The sequence below is a fragment of the Oryctolagus cuniculus genome, chromosome 1, assembly GCF_964237555.1.
Source record: "Oryctolagus cuniculus chromosome 1, mOryCun1.1, whole genome shotgun sequence".
Classification (NCBI taxonomy): Eukaryota; Metazoa; Chordata; class Mammalia; order Lagomorpha; family Leporidae; genus Oryctolagus; species Oryctolagus cuniculus.
The window spans coordinates 92,685,010-92,701,721 of NC_091432.1; the positions used below are offsets into that span (position 1 = coordinate 92,685,010).

Sequence of the window (16,712 nt, forward strand, 5' to 3'; positions counted from 1 at the left end):
TTTTTTTTTTTTTTTTTTATTTTATTTATTTTTTTGACAGGCAGAGTGGACAGTGAGAGAGAGAGACAGAGAGAGAAAGGTCTTCCTTTGCCGTTGGTTCACCCTCCAATGGCCGCCGCTGCAGCCGGCGCACCGTGCTGATCCGATGGCAGGAGCCAGGAGCCAGGTGCTTTTCCTGGTCTCCCATGGGGTGCAGGGCCCAAGCACCTGGGCCATCCTCCACTGCACTCCCTGGCCATAGCAGAGAGCTGGCCTGGAAGAGGGGCAACCGGGACAGAATCCGGCGCCCCAACCGGGACTAGAACCCGGTGTGCCGGCGCCGCAAGGTGGAGGATTAGCCTATTGAGCCACGGCGCCAGCTATTGCTTTTTCTTTAATATCTTAATTTCATGGGGTAAATTTTCTTTCATGTCATGTACAGATTTCATTAGTTCGTGCATTTGCTTCTGATTACTTACAAGGATTCCTATGGTCAATTTTTTGAATTTAATTTCTGGAATTTCTTCAAACTCTTCATCTTTATAATCTAGTACTGAAGTCTTGTATTCTTTTGGAAGTGTCATGTTGTGTTCCTTATTCTTATTTCTTCAATTTTTGCACTTATTATTCAGCATTTTTGAAAATACTTGTTGGCTTCTTCATCTTCTTTTTTTTTTTTTCTTGGTCACTTTCATATTTGGACTATGTCTGTGTGGAGTAGCGGAGTTTCTGCTTTCAGGGAATATGTAAAGGTTATGGTGAGGGCCAGCACTGCGGCTCACTAGGCTAATCCTCCGCCTTGTGGCGCTAGCATACCGGGTTCTAATCCCAGTTGGGGCGCCGGATTCTGTCCTGGTTGCCCCTCTTCCAGGCCAGCTCTCTGCTGTGGCCAGGGAGTGCAGTGGAGGATGGCCCAAGTGCTTGGGCCCCACATCCCATGGGAGACCAGGATAAGTACCTGGCTCCTGCCATCGAATCAGCACGGTGCTCCGGCCGCAGCGTGCCGGCCGCGGCGGCCATTGGAAGGTGAACAAATGGCAAAGGAAGACCTTTCTCTCTGTCTCTCTCTCTCTCGCTGTCCACTCTGCCTGTCAAAAAATAAAAAAAAATAAAAAATAAAATAAAAAAAAAGGTTATGGTGGGTATGGCCAGGGATCTTTGTTCACTGCTCTAGGGTGAAGGGAGTTTTAAAGTGACACCCAGGTTGTGCGTGGTAAGTCTCCTCTTTTTCTTTTAATCAGAGAGGAGGTTTTTCTATTCAGTTGGCATAGACTCAACTCATTTCCTCTCCTCAAATAAGATCAGTGCCTGAGCGCTAGCCCTTGTATATATAATATTTATCTGCTCTTCCACAAGGACCATACAAAGGATATGTGTAGTCCTCAGTGTAAACAGATTCCCTAGCAATGTCCCTCACCAGGCAACCAGGGAGCCCTGAGTGTGTAGAGCCTCCCATAGTGAATACCCAAAGTCCCAGCCATACCCTGAGACTTTCCATGCAGCCTCAGTGTTTTCAAAGCCCCACAGTCTCAGTATTTTTACAGTCCTGGCACACAAGCCTCCCACAGTCACAAGCACCCAGCCCCCCATCAGTTCTCCCTGCCAGACTCAGGAGTCTGCTCAGCTAGTTGCTGGGCATGAAGATGAGCTGGCACGCTGTTATGGATGTCCAAAATGGTGCCTACTTTCTATTGGCTTGTTACAGGATGCTGTTGTTGGATGACTGGGGAGAGGGAAACGTGTTCCCCCTTTTTTCCTCCTCCTGTTTTCGCAGTTACACTATCCCCCACAGGACTCCAAGCCAGATTTCCTCCAGGCTTTTCTTGGATCTTTAATGCCAATAACTCGGGCTGCAGCAGTCTGGTCTCACCTCTCTCCAAAGCTGGTGCAGAGGCTCTCAGCTACTGGGGACCTGATCTGTGCATGGCACACCCTCCATGTAGATTTGCAGTGTCTCTCTAATGCATGGAGTTTCCTCTGCTGTTCACTGATACTGTATTCTTTCCACTTTTTTTTAAAACTATCTTCTCCTAGAGTGGTAAACTCCCTTTCTACCCCTCCATCTTAATCCAAGTCCAATATGATTCAAATTTTTTTTTTAATTTGCTGAGACTTGTTTTATGGCCTACCATGTGGTCTATACTAGAGTAAGTTCCATGCACTAGCGAGAAGAATGTGTATTCTGCATGTATAGGATGAAAGTTCTGTATTTATCCATTAGGTCCATTTGGTCTATAGTGTTGATTAACACTGTTGTTTCCTTACTGATTTTCTGTCAGGTTCATCTGTCCATTGCTGAAAGTAGAGTATTGAAGTTCCCCATTACTATTATATTTGAGTCTATGTCTCCCTTTAGATCCCTTAACATTTCTTTTAAATAGCCTGGTGCCCTGTAATTAGGTGCATATACATTTACAATTGTCACATCTTCCTGTTGAATTGATCCCTTAATCATTACATAGTGTTCTTCTTTGTCTCTTTTAACAGTTTTTGTGTTAAAGTCTATTTTTCTGATATTAGGATGGCTACACCAGCTCTTTCTTGGTTTCTGTTAGTATGGATTATCTTTTTCCATCCTTTCACTTTCAGTCTGTGTGCATCTTTATTGGTGAGATGTATTTCTTATAGGCAGCAAATAGATGGGTTTTGTTTTTTAACCCCAGCCACATTCAGTGCCCTCCCACACAGCCACAGTTTTTTCTTTTTCTTTTCTTTTTTTTTTTTTACAGGCAGAGTGGACAGTGAAAGAGAGAGAGAGAGAGAGAGAGAGGGAGAGAGAGAGAAAGAGAGAGAGAAAGGTCTTCCTTTTGCCGTTGGTGCACCCTCCAATGGCTGCTGCAGCTGGCACGCTGCGGCCGGTGCATCACGCTGATCCGAAGGCAGGAGCCAGGTGCTTCTCCTGGTCTCCCATGGGGTGCAGGGCCCAAGCACTTGGGCCATCCTCCACTGCACTCCCAGGCCACAGCAGAGAGCTGGCCTGGAAGAGAAGCAACCGGGACAGAATCCGGAGCCCCGACCGGGAATAGAACCTAGTGTGCCGGCGCTGCAGGTGGTGGATTAGCCTATCGAGCTGTGGTGCCGGCCACAGCCACAGTTTTTTCACAGTCCCAGCTCACAATGCTCCCACAGTCATGAGCACTCAGCTACCTGTCAGTTCTCCCAGACTCAGATATCTCCTCTAAGCTGGTGCTGGGTGTGCGGACATGAGCTGGCCAGGTGTTATGTATGTCCAAAATGGCACCTACCCTCTCTCAGCTAGTTACAGGACACTGGTGCTGGGTGATCAGGAAGAGAGAAATGTGCTCCCTTTTTTTCTCCTCCAGGTTGGCATGGACACTGTCCCCCACGGGGTTCCAAGCCAGACTCATGCCAGCCTCTTCCCTCAGCTTTATTGCCAGTGGCTTGGGCTGCTGCACTGTGGTCTCAGCTTACTCCGAAACAGGTGCTGAGGCTCTTGGCTGGTGGGGTACTGAGTTGTGTATGTCCACACCCTCCATGTAGGTGCACAGTATCTCTCTAATTTGTATGAGGTTTCCTCTGTCATTTTCTCCCTAACTTTTCCCTGCAATTGCTCTCTCCACTTTTTTTTAAACCATCTTCCCCTAAACTAGAGCAGTAAGTTCCCTCCCCATTCTGCCATGTTGCTATGTTCTGAATTAATGTTTTTAGAGAATTTTTATTGATGTTTGAATTTTCATTTGCCATTTTATTTCATTTCTGATATTTCTTTTTTATCCTACTTCTCTTTTCTGAAGTCTTTTTAATTATTCAAAAAATTTTAACCCTCCAGTTATATTAACATCACATAATTTTGTTTATCTTTTATGCATTTCTTTTTTAAAAAAAGATTTATTAATTTATTTGAAAGTCAGAGTTACAAAGAGAGAGAGAGATCTTCCATGTGCTGTTTTACTACCCAAGTGGAATAAATGGCCAGGGCTAACCCAAGCTGAAGCCAGGAGCTAGGAGCTTCATCCAGGTCTTTCACATGGGTGTCAGGAGCCCAAACACTTGGGCCATCCTCTGCTGCTTTCCCAGGCCATTAGCAAGATTCTGGATAGGAAATGGAGCAGCCATGACACAAACCAACACCCCTGTGGAATGCTGGCATTGTAGGCAATGGGTTTACCCACTGTGCCACAATGTGGATCCTGCATTTTTTTAGTGATTTGAACATTTCTAACATTCTGGTTATGTTAATGTAGCATGATTTTGTCTATATCTCTTTGATTTTTAAATGGAGTCTCTAGGGACTAAAATAAATCACTTAAATGTTGACTGTCTACTTATAATCAGTGTGTTCCTATTCAAGTGAAATGTAGAAACCCTCTGTATGTAGGGCTTTTACCTTCCTTCCCTAATTTGTAGTTGTCCTATGTGTTACATAGGATACATTAAAAATCCCAACAGAAAATATTACAACTTTTGTTTTCAACCATCAAACATATTATAAAGACCTCAAGAGGATAAAAATAGCCTACCATATTTCACTAGATGTTTACCATTTCTATTCCTCCTTCATTCCTAATAGTCAAACCTTCCTGTTGGCATTGTTTCTATTCTCTTTGAAGAAATTCCCCCGGCAATTCTCTTAAACCAGTTCTGCTGCCATACATTCTTCTGGTTTCTTTTTTTCTTCTTTCAGAATGTCTTTATTTTACCTTCATTTTGAAAGTACTTGCACCAAATATAAAATTCTGGGCCAACAGTTCTTTCCATGCTTTAAATCTGTTGTTCCACCTCCTTCTGAGTTCTGTGGTTTATAATGAGAAATCTACACTTACTCAAATCATAGACCAAGTATTGCTTTTCTTCTATAACTTTTAAGATTCTTTCTTTGTCATTAACCTTTATCAGCTTGATTTTTCACATGTCTTCATGTTGCTTTCTCTGAGTGGGTTTATCCTTTATAGTAGTATTCAGCAATTTTCTTGAAGATGTAGGTTAATATCTTTCACCAAATTGGGAAGTCTGAGGCATTATTTATTCTAATTTTCTTCTTGTTCCATGTTCTTTCTTCTCTCTTTATATTTCACTAGTCTCTGAGTCTGTATTCATTTATTTTAGTCTTTTTTACTTTTGTTTTCTACTTGGACAATTTATTTTGATCTATTTTAAAGTTTACTGATTTCTTTTGTCTTCATTTTACTACTGAGGTTTTTGGATCATATTCAAGGCTCATGTTAATTTGCTGGTACATTATATGTTCTGTTCCCTTCAAAGGTATGTGCTTTCATCTGTTTTGAGATTTTTATAAAACTTGTTTTGACATAATTGAGTGACAATTTCAACATCTGCCTTATCTTGGTATGGACGTCAATTTTCTTATGAAAATTGACATTTTCTTATTTTTTTGAGTATGGAGTAAGTATAGGTTATGTCTTGGTCATTTTGAATATTATGAGACTTAGGATCTTGTTTAAGTGCTTTCAAAAATTTTGGTATTTTTGGCTTAGTGGGTAACCCATCTGATTGGTTTTAGGCTGAACATTATGAATAGCCTACCATCTGTTGTGTTTCAATGTCAGTTCTATGCATATAGTTTTTGCAGTGCTTTTATATCTATCCCATGTGTGACCAGCCTGAAATTAAGGAGGTGGCCTGTCACAGAGGTCACCTCTTAAAATCTTTTGATATGTTGTTTTAGTATCTGATTCATGTATGTGTCACTCAGGGTAAGCTGTAAACAGCTGTGTGGTGTCGTTTTTCTAGCTCTTCTCTCTTCATGATTTCTTCAACACAGTACTCTGTGGTTTCCAGACTTCCCTGTTATGGTCTCCTGATCAAGCATCTGAGACTTCCGCTATTCTGATCTTTGTTCATTGGTGTACAGCTTCAGGGAGAAAGATAGGTAAACAAACAAAGCTTCCAAACCAAAAAGCAGATGTTCATTTCACCATTTGAGAACCATAATAATCTGTTCAGAGAGAGTTTCCCCTTTGGTATGGTCTGAATGTGTCTCTATTCCTAAAATCCATGTGTTGAATCCTGAGCATGAATGTGGTGGCCTAAGGAAGTGGGATATTTGGAAGGGGAAGAAGTCATGGGGGTAGAGTGCTCCTGAGTGGGATTAGTGCTCTCATAACACAGATCTAGAGAATGGGCTTGTTCCTTTCACCACATGAGGATACAGTTAGGAGGACTATCTATGAACCAGTGAATGGCTCCTTATCAGACACTGGGTCTGCTTCTGCTGTGGTCTTGGGTTTCTTAGCTCCCACAACTGTAAGAAATAAGTTTCTATTACTTATGTAACACCCGTTCTAAGGCATTTTGCTTTAATAGCCTAAACAGACTAAGACAGAAAATTGTCATGGAGAAGTGGGGATGCTGTTATAACAAATTTAGAAAGTGCAGAAGTAGCTTTGCAACTGGGTACTAGATTTTTTCTAAATCTAGATTTTTCTAAATCTTACATTTCTGTGGAGGTTTCTTTGGGGATTTTGGTAAGGGTTCAGAAAGAGAAGAGGAAAGCTGTAGTAAAAGGCTCAGTCTTTTTAGAGGAAGTGTTCATGAACAGAATGTTGATAGAAATACAATCTGTTAAAGGCTGGACTGCTAAGGTCTCATGGAAAGGAGGGACATACTATTGAAAATTGGATTAAAAATGATCTTTGTCATAAAGTGGCAAAAATGTGGCTGAGCTGTGTTCATGTTCTAGTGTTTTGTGGGAGGTGGAACTTATGAGTGATGAAATTGGATGCTATTTCTATGCAGAGTATTGATGGTGCAGCTTGGCTTCTCTTGATTGCTTATATAAAATGTGAGAAGAGAGAAATGACTTAAAGTTGGAATTTTTAACCAAAAGGGAATATGACTTAAAATATGTAAAATTCTCAGTCTAACTATATTAGAAAAAAATGAGCCTTTTCAGGAGAAAACAAAGGTATGACTATGCAACAATTTTATAGAGATCGGTGTGGGTCTGCCATCTTAAAGGAAGCCTGGTTCTATTAGCTCAAGACAATGAAAGAATGATCTCAAAGGCATTTTGGAGATTAATGGGTCCTGCCCCTTCCATCACAGGGCCTAAAGTTCCAGGCCCTGGGTGACAGAATGATTTCAAGGAGGGTTCTGCACAACTGGCCTAGACGGTTCCCTGTATCCAGCATAGCATCAAGACGCTGTTTCTTAAAATCTGGAGCTGTGTTCCTTGGCTGTCACAGGCCTGAATACAGAGAATTGATTGTGACAACTGCCCCTCCAGAGTGGACAGGCAGTAAACGCTGATGGAATCCACAAAGTGCCACCTCTTCCCATTCCATAGAGTGAATGAGCATTAAGGGCATGGCTAAACTCTACCTAGATTTCAAAGCATGGAGAAATACAGAGCCTCAGTTATCAACCTGTATGTAGAGTTACTGTGAGAGTGAGGCCATTGCATGGATTCCCCATAGGGGCAATAGCAGAGCTGTGGAGATGAGACTGCCCTGAGATGCTGGACCAGTGGAGTCATTAGCATGAGATTCCAGGAGGGGAGAGCTTTGGGCAATCCAATGAGAGCTGCTGTACCAAGCAAATCCATGGTGATGATGTGCCCAAAGCTGAATTGGCAAAGCCTACTGGAGCCTTTAGGGCCCAGTCCCTGCCCAGCAAAGCTGCTGAGGCATGATTGTCACCTTAGTGCATCTAGAAGGCAGAACCTTACATCAAGCATTATTCTTGAGCCCTAAAGCTTTGAATCTGCTCAGGACTCATCTTTCTTTTTCTTTTCTTCTTCTTTTTTTCTATTTCTCCCTTTAGGAATGTCTGTCCTATGCTTGTCTTGCCATTGTGTTTGGAAGCACATACCATGTTTGATTTCACAGCTGGAGAGCAGTTTGCCTCAGGATGAATTGTTGCTTGAATCTCTGAATAATATTTGATTTAGATGACATTTATATAATACTTTGAACATAAACTTTACTTTATGCTAGAACAAATCAGAACTTTGGGGGCTTTGGGATGGAATAAATGTATTTTCCATGTGAGAAAGGTATGATTCTTAGAAGGATGCTATGGTCTAATATTTGTGTATGCTAAAATTCAATAGCAGGTCATGATATTATGAAATGGGACATTTGGAAGGTGATTATATTATAATGGTAGAGCCTTCACGAGTGGGTTGAATACTCTCATAAGAGATATCCCAGAAAGATCCCTTACCCCACCACTGTGTGAGGACACAAGGTACCACCTATGCACCATGAAGTAGACTCTCATAAGACATGGAATCTGTCAGTGCCTTAATATTGAACTTCCCAGCTTCCATAACTGTGGAAAATATAGCTCTGTTATTCATACCACATTCAGTCTAAGTAACATGTGTCTTTTGTTATATGTGTGTAGCAGCCTGAATGGACAAGTTCACTACCTCCCTAGGTGCCTCTACTGCCGTCACAGTTTTATGGTTTGCCTTGGGCCTGGCTGTGAACGAATAAAGAAAAGAGGAAAAGGATAGTAATAATAAGGGAAGAAGGGATTACACCACTTTCTCTTAGTGGTCAGAGCATTTTTTTTTCTCCTCAGTCCTGAACTAGAAGCTTTTTTCTAGAGCTCTCTCTGTCTGTGTCCATTCTACTACTTGAAGATAAAGAACTTTTACCCAAACACTTAAAAGAGTATGTGTCTCCCAAAACATTTATCAATATAAACATATATATGTTATCCATGTATAAATGAAGGTACTTAAAAAATTCATGAAAAATGAAATTAAAAGATGAGATATTTTGGCACAAAAATTTTTGAAATCCTTGCATATGAGGGGTCTTCCAAGTGTTTGAGGAAAATGTTTATTATTAACAAAGTTGTGCATGAATATCTGTGTGTGTTTCAAATCAAGTGTTCAGTTACTTTTTTACCTTACTGATTTAAATTAGCTATTATAGGTGCACAATTATTTTTTTAAGATTTATTTATTTATTTGAAAGACAGAGTTATAGAGAGGCTAAGGTAGAGAGAGAGGTCTTCCATCCACTGGTTTACTCCCCAAATGGCTGCAAAGGCCAGACCTGGTCAGATTTGAAGCCAGGAGCCAGGAGCTTCTGGGTCTCCCACATGGGTGATTGGGCCCAAGGTCTTGGGCCATCTTCTACTGCTTTCCCAGGCCATTGCTGGGAGCTGGATCAGAAGTGGAGCAGCCAGTACTCGAACTGGATCCCATATAGGATGCTGGCACTGCAGGTGGCGGATTTACCTGCTATGCCATGGTGCTGGTCCCAGGTACACAATTATTAACATCAAATGAAGCAGAGCAATATTCTAAGATAAGGGCTCACATTTTTTTATTGAACCTAGTGTTTGAAAATAAATTTTGTGATGTCAGTGTTACTGGTTGTATCAAATTGAAAAGCCAGCTCTCTAATAGCTATGGATTGAGGAATAAATTGTAGATGATAATGTATGGGAAATGTATTCTGCAGCTCCCTGTGCCTCTAGTGGAAGGCATTTAAGTGTACCTGCTTGTTTAGTGGTTCTTGTCTTCCCCCTGGAAGAAAAGCCCTATGCAAGAAGTTATTATTCTATAATTTTGGCACTTAGGACCAAGCACATAATAGGTACTTAACATGTACTCCAGAGAAAGAAAGTGTGAATTAGCAGGTTACTCTTTCAAGAATTTTAATTGAGGGGCTGGTGCTGTGGCTTAATGGGCTAAGCCTCTGCCTGTGGCGCCAGCATCCCATATGGATGCCGGTTCTAGTCCCACCTGCTCCTCTTCCCATCCAGCTCTCTGCTATGGCCTGGGAAAGCAGTAGAAAGTGGCCCAAGTGTATGGGAGACTGGAAGAAGTTCCTGGCTTCTGGCTTTGGATCAGCCCTGCTCTGGCCATTGCGGCCATTTGGGGAGTGAACCAGCAGATGGAAGACCTCTCTCTTTCTCTCCCTGTCTCTGTCTGTAACTCAGCTTCTCAAGTAAATAAATAAATCTCTTTTTTAAAAAAAGAATTTTAATTGAGAAAAGAAGACTGTAGTACCTACACAGTCAAGTAAAGATTTCTCAATTTTTTTCCAAATATTTTGGGCTTTTTATTTAACAAATAACTTCAATAAATAGCACTGTAAAAAGTGAATTGTTAAGATTAAAATGCATTTTTAACAAGAATGTGATAAACAACTCAATCTGTGCAAAGGGAATATGCAGTAGTCTGTTTTGGCACTAACTGAAAGTAAGACTTGCAGAAGACAAGATTGTTGCATAAGCCACAGGATCACGTCACATGTTCACTGAACAGCAAATTGTGGCTGAAACCTCAAAGGAAAAGTACTGATAAAGAAGTCTCACCCCACAAGTGAACTAAATACACTACAAGATATGATGAAAAGTCCCAGACACTGAGCAAAAATAAAAATAATAAAATGAAATCAGTGCCAAAGGTCCCTCCCCATTCAGCAAATACTATGTAAATTATGGCTTTTATGTAAATAGTGCTAAATCAAGGACATTTTAGCAGAAAATCTCAAAAGTATCTTTTATCTGAGGCTGTATTTTATTTTTCTTGTAATAAGAAATAAACTTGAAAGCATGTGTAAGGAAATGGGAAGGAGCTGGTAGAAATGGGAGAGACTGAAAATACAGGAGGAAGAAAGGTTAAGATCCTGAAGTGTATGTGGAGGAGATGGAGTTGAAACCATAGATGGAGAGAGAAGATGGACTTGGATCAACTTCTTGTGAAGGTTGGAAGAAGGAGGCAAGAACACTATCATTCAAAAGTCAATTCATGAATTTACTGAATATGTGCTTGGGACTTTGTTAAATGCTTAGGTAGGTGAGAGAGAATAGAAATTCAAAACAAACACAAAACAATAATTATGCAATAGGTTATAAAATAGAATCAAATTTTAGCATATTTTTTCAGGAGAAAAAGAAGACAATGTTGAAAGTATAATAGACTACCATCCATAAGTTTACTAAAGCTGAGTTTAAAAAAATGAAGCGGGTATTCAGGTTCTATCTTTTGTTAAAATTTCACATTGTGCTAAAACATTTGTTTTGGATGCATTTCAAAGAGGACCTTTATTCCCTAGCTTGCCACCGTCCTTGTCACTCTACTGTGGTCCATACTCTACTCCAGTCATTTCTGTTTTCTGTCTGGCCTCTTAAGGCATTAAGCAGTTGAGCTAGAAAACCTGTATGATCTTCCCTAACTTTGCATTTGATTCTCAGGCAGTTTCCCTGGAGATAACGTTTCTTAGACAATTGTATGAGAGGGGTTATTAGAACAAAGGATACATTGAGGAGAGGATCCAAAGAGAGCTTTTCTTTTCCTGTTGAACTCAACTGCCAGTGCCTTCCTAAGCATCATATATTAAATTCTTTTGTTTTCCTTTACCGAGTACAATCTCACAAGACATCTGTTTTCCTCTACTATCAAATTTTGGAATAAAAGAGAATTACTGTCAAAACAAAATAAAAGAATTATTTTGTACTAATTTTATCCCTTCTAAATTATGTCTGTTGCCTAACCCTATAAAGAAAGCTTCCCAGGATGTTTTTGCTTTTGAGTATAAGAAATTATGTGTGAAAGTAATAGAGACTATTGGAATGACTTAGAAAAATATTGAAATGGTTAGTATCTAGGAAAAAAAAACAGTTGCTTTTAAAATGTAATGTTTTCTAATTATGTAATCAGTGCTTCCTAGTCTTTTTTCAATGGACTCTGTGGGATACAAAAACTGACCAAGCTTTCCAACAGGGAGACAATAACTAGTTTAAGATAGGATCAAAAATATTTTACTCATTCAGGAAGACCATTCTTGTGATGGCAGAGGAAGAAGCAGAATCTTCCTGGGCCCTTCACTGTGGCTAGCTTGAGATGGTTCCCATGGAGGTACTCTGTTACTCCCTCCACAAACCTTGTTTCACATAATTGTAGGACAAATATTGTAAATATGATATCTTGTACCAAATGTTTCTATCCTTATTTTTGTTTTTATATAATATGCTAGGATTTTGGATAGGTTGTGATGTTTTAAACATAGTATATTCTGTTTTTATAGTGTATTTCCCTGGATCATTGGCTGGCTTGAATTACTTTGGAAGGCTTATAAATATTTCCATTCTAAATTTGAATTTTAAAATTAAACACAGTTTTTGGGGGACAATTTTAATTATCATGTCATATACCTAGAAGAGGGTAAACAATTCGAGCAATACTGGGCGATTTCTCAGAACTCATTGCAGACTTTAATCTAAAAAAGAAGTCCTTCTTGGCCACTGTTATACATTTTTGAAGTTTCAAAGTGAAGACTAAAAATGAAACTGTCAACTGAGCCCCAGTGTGAGAGGCTAAAGAAGAAAATAGCCTTAATGTGGAATAAGAGGCAGACAACCTTGAGAAGCAGCAAATGGGAGAGGGAAAGAGAGCGATCAAGAGGAGGTGTCTTTCATGGACCCCTTCCCAAAAGTAAAACTCCAGTAGCCTGGAATGCCTCATTCTACTGTGACTTTTACTTCTACTTGGAGGAATGGCATATTTGGAAAGTTATTTATAATGAGGAATACTCTTATGCTTCCTATTTTTAAAATGTTGCTGGAATTTGATAATAATTGATATGGTGAGGAGATAATGATTATTTCTTAACTCAAGTATTGCCATTATACAAAATGAGCTAGTTTTACCAAGAAATAAAATAATAAGCAAATGGAAAAGGTATTAGTCAATAAAGGCTTGGGCAACAGAGTTGGAAGATTCTACAATTAATTTTAATTGATCAAGTTGATATCACATTTCTGCATTTAATCTAGTTTGCTACAATATGGGTGCATTCTTCGTCTCAATAATAACTATATGTGTACATACCTATATTTGTTGGCATAGAAAATTAGTAGAGACAGCCTTCATAGAGAGTCCTGCAAAATATAGAAAAATTCAATAAATATATTTAATATATAATATATTTCAAAGTACTTATACTTCAGAGTTAAATGAAATGTCTGTAATTATTCATTGGTGCAGTTTATTTAAAAACTTCCTCATTTAATTCTTCAATTTTATTCCTCCTTTACTTTGGAAAAATGTCATTGTTTAAAAATGTCACTTTAGGTGCTGACACTGTGGCATACAGGGTAAAGCTGCTGCCTACAGTGCCGGGATCCCATATGGGCACCCATTGGAGTCCCAGTTACTCCTCTTCCAATCCAGCTGTCTGCTATGGCCTGGGAAAGCGGTGGAAGATGGCCCAAGTGCTTGCGCCCCTGCACCTTCATGGGAGACCCAGAAGAAGCTCCTGGCTCTTGGGTTTGCACTGGCAAAGCTCTAGCATTGCAGCCATCTAGGCAGTGAACCAGTGGATGGAAAACCTCTCTCTCTCTCTCTCTCTCTGCCTCTATTTCTCTGTAACTCTACCTTCCAAATAAATAAATAAATAAATCTTTTTTGTTTGTTTGTTTTTTGACAGGCAGAGTGGACAGTGAGGGAGAGAGAGACAGAGAGAAAGGTCTTCCTTTTGCCGTTGGTTCACCCTCCAATGGCCACCGCAGCCGGTGCATTGTGCTGATCCGATGGCAGGAGCCAGGTGCTTCTCCTGGTCTCCCATGCAGGTGCAGGGCCCAAGCACTTGGGCCATCCTCCACTGCACTCCCTGGCCACAGCAGAGAGCTGGCCTGGAAGAGGGGCAACCGGGACAGAATCCAGCACCCCGACTGTGACTAGAACCTGGTGTGCCGGCGCTGCTAGGTGGAGGATTAGCCTATTGAGCTGTGGTGCTGGCCTAATAAATAAATCTTTAAAAAAAAAATAAATTTCACTTTGTGAGCAAGTTTTGCCAAATTGACCACTGTTGGCCCTACTTAATGTATTTCATTAACAACCTTCGATTGCTTTATAGTTTGCATTTTTATTTACTTATTTAAGAGACAGAAAGAAGGTAAGAGAGAGAGCTCTTCCATCCATTGGTTCAGTCACCAAATGCCCACATGGCCTGGTCTGGGCCAGACTTGAGCTGAACTGAAGTCAGGAGTGGGGGATTCAATCCAAGTCTCCCACATGGGTAGAAGGAACCCAGTTCCTCGAGCCGTCATCACTTCCTTTTAGGATCTGCAGCTTTAATAACTTATTTTTTAAAACTTTCCATTTTTCTTATTTTTTGTTTATTTTCATTTTATTTGAAATGCAGAGAGAGATCTGCCATCTGAGGTTCACTCCACCAAATGCTGACAATAGCAAGTGTTAGGCCAGGCAGAATCCGAAGCCAAGTATCCGTTCCGGTTCTCCCACATGGGAGGCAGAGAAACAGGACTTCAGCCACCACGTGCTGCCTCTCTGATGTGTTTTAGGAGGAAGCTGGAATCAGAAGCAGTGCCAGGACCTGAACTCAGGCGCTTTGATATGGTATGTGAGTGTCCCAAGCTGCATTTTAACTGCCATGCCGAATGACCACCCTAGTCACTTTAAATCAATTTCAACTCAGTCATTTAAAAGAATCTTTTCTTGCCTATTTCAAACTTACTAAAACAGAGTTCACTCTTATTTTCAAGATAACTGTCTTTGTTTCCTTGTGAAAAAGGAAATTTTCATTTCCCTTCCTTTGTTCTTCGTTGTAGTCATTTATAGGTAAGATTCCATCAGAGAATAAGCTGTTCTTCAGTGTATGTAGCCTTCAGACAGGACAATGCAATCTCTTTCCATAAACAAAATGCCAGATTTCAGTGGCTTTCTACAGTAGTTGATTCACTCACTGGAGGCCTAGTAATGGCATTTCTGACTTGAGCAGCATTCATCATTTCAAGGATCAAAGTGCTTTTAGAACTTGTGGTCCAACACCATCCTCTAGGGTCTCTCAGTTGTCTGTAGCTAGCCCTCAGATGAGAATACAAAGTGGGGAATTTTGCTTTGGGATTTTTTTTTAATGAGCAGGTCCATAATTCATGCTTACCATTGTTCAGAACTCAGCCACTTGACCACTCCCAACTGCAAGGGAGGCTGGGAATTGTGAGCCATGAAGTGTCCAGGAAGTAATGATTTTAAGTTTGGTAATAGAAATTTGCAAATTTGACTTTCTCTGCTTCTTTTCTCTTAAGAATTGTTCTCATTTTCTTTTTAAACAATTAATATAATAATTAATTCAATGACTGCTCAATAATTGCATGCCATATGCTAGGCACACACTATTCTCCTAAGCACTTGGGATACATCATTGGCTATTTCTCATTGGGGTTTGTCTGATTCTTTTTATGATTAGATTGAGGTTATGCATTCTTGACCAGAAGCTACTCCTAGATCTTTTTTGCATGTTTGTTAAATATATTCTATCTTTCTTGAATGTTCTAGAAAGGACACATAGTATGAGAAGTAAGGATACAGCATGATTGTATAGAAGATATATCTAGAATTATATGGTTTCTTGTTGAGGTGTATTTATTTGAAATGAAGAGTGGCAGAGAGAGTAGGAGACTGAGAGAGAGGGAGAGAGAGAGAGAGCACTTCTGTCTGCTGGTTCACTCCTCAAATGACTGAAAGGGTCAGGGCTGGGTCAGGCTGAAGCCAGGGACCAGGAACTCCTGGTGGGTTAGGTCTCCCATGTGGGTGGCAGGAACTCAAGTACTTGAGCTATCATATTCTGCTTTCCATGTGCTGTAGCAGGAAACTGGAACAAAAGTGGATTAGCTGAGACTCCACTAGCCTACCAAGAAAGGATGTGGAATCCCAAGAGTTAGCTTAATGTGCTGCATCATAATGCCCAATCTTTATATTCTTATTTTTCATTTTAAATGTGTGTAATAGTTCTTATTTGCCATACTCACCCAGAAAAGAACAATTAACCATGTTTTATTTATAGATAAATTATACACATCACACAAATTGATTATCTTCACAATTACTATTAATAGCAATTATGGTTGCTCTATTAGTAAAATCTCTCTAGACCTGAGAATCTTAATTTTATATACTTCTCTTTGTTTGGCTATGAGCTTCTTGAAGTTAGACATTCATTTTTACTTATTTATTCTTAGTATTTATTATAATGGTTAATGAATAGAAATAAAGATTATAGCTTTTACTTATCATGCATTGATATGTACCAGGTGACTACATAAGTAAATCTTAAATGTAGATACTATAATTATCTGTATTTTAAAATGGGAAACTGAGGCATGGGCACAGAGATTAGGACACTCAATGTATGTTAGCAAGTTACAGAGCTGGTATTAAAGCTCAGTCATTCTAACTACATGCTTCTTCATTCCAACTTCTATGCTTCTATTCTTCTGTACTACAGTAGACCCAATAAAGGCTTGCTGATGAATGAATGAGTGAATGAATATAGAAAACAGGAGGGTAGACCAAAGCTCTCAGAACTGCCTTCTGGGTTTGAATTTGGTTCTGTGATTTGAATTTATGATTCCCTTGAATTTAGGGGCTTGATTCTAAGGGCTGAAAATTACATATTTTATGATGCTAATTATGTTTTTCCTCTTTTTTTAAAGATTTTATTTATTTCTTTGAGAGGTAGAGTTACAGAGAGAGGGAGAGACAGAGAGAAAGGTCTAAGGTCTTCCATCCACTGGTTCACTTCCCAAATGGCTTCAACGGCCAGAGTTGGGCCTATCTGAAGCCAGGAGTCAGGAACTTCTTCCAGGTTTCACACATGTGTGCAGGGACCCAAGCACTTGGGCCATCATCCACTGCTTTCTCAGAAGAGGAGCAGCCGGTACACAAACCAACAACTATATGGGATGCCAGTGCCGCAGGTGGAGGTTTAGCCTACTACGCCACAATGCTGGCCCCTGTTTTTCTCTTTATGGGGTAAAGAAGC

The 16,712-nt window shown here is 40.1% G+C and overlaps 1 long non-coding RNA gene across 1 annotated transcript in view; it reads left to right on the forward strand.

The window, feature by feature from the left end:
• The window catches only part of LOC138850492 (uncharacterized), a 76,558-nt gene continuing 59,846 nt past the window's right edge, over positions 1 to 16,712 (forward strand). The window contains exon 1 of the long non-coding RNA XR_011390303.1: positions 1 to 16,712. This exon is cut by the window's right edge and continues 21,272 nt beyond it. This is a non-coding gene — a long non-coding RNA (uncharacterized lncRNA).